Raw genomic sequence first — 594 nt, 5'->3', positions numbered from 1 at the left:
CTCATCAGTTTCATGAGATTAATTGGTATCTACTCTTTCTTTGGTTTATCCGGTCATTTGTTTACTCCCAAATACGAAAATTGTTAAGCAAATACGCGAGATTACAGCCGACTTATTTTTTAGAGCCCGGTTTAGTTAGTGATAGTGAATTATTGTATAATTCACTATGTCCTGTGTCGCGTAATGCCCTGTGTTGTGTAAACCACTCCTTGCTTTATAAATGTACATTGATTATACTTTGATTAATGTTATCGTTACAGAATCCGAGATACGAATCTAATGTGATTTCATTATAATTTCATTCCATATGTACATTTGCTATTCCTTCTCGTATACTAAAAGCAAGTATTTCTGGTTTTGCTAGGAAATGTTTACCCCTCCTGTGTACATTATAATGCTCAAAGTAAGTTGGTTAGATGCAAATAATTTTCAGTGAGCACTTGTGTACCAAGGTTAAAAGTGTTCTGTTTTTCTTCATTCGTTTTTATTTGTGTGTGTGTGTTCTCCCTTTTCGTTTCCTCATTTTCTTATTATTATTACTATTATGATTATTTTTCTCTATCTCCTTTCTTCGGATTTTTTGTTTGTGGGGAA

Source organism: Penaeus monodon, chromosome 23, assembly GCF_015228065.2.
Source record: "Penaeus monodon isolate SGIC_2016 chromosome 23, NSTDA_Pmon_1, whole genome shotgun sequence".
Taxonomy (NCBI): domain Eukaryota; kingdom Metazoa; phylum Arthropoda; class Malacostraca; order Decapoda; family Penaeidae; genus Penaeus; species Penaeus monodon.
The sequence above is the reverse complement of the archived record's forward strand: the minus strand, read 5'-3'. Positions refer to the sequence as shown.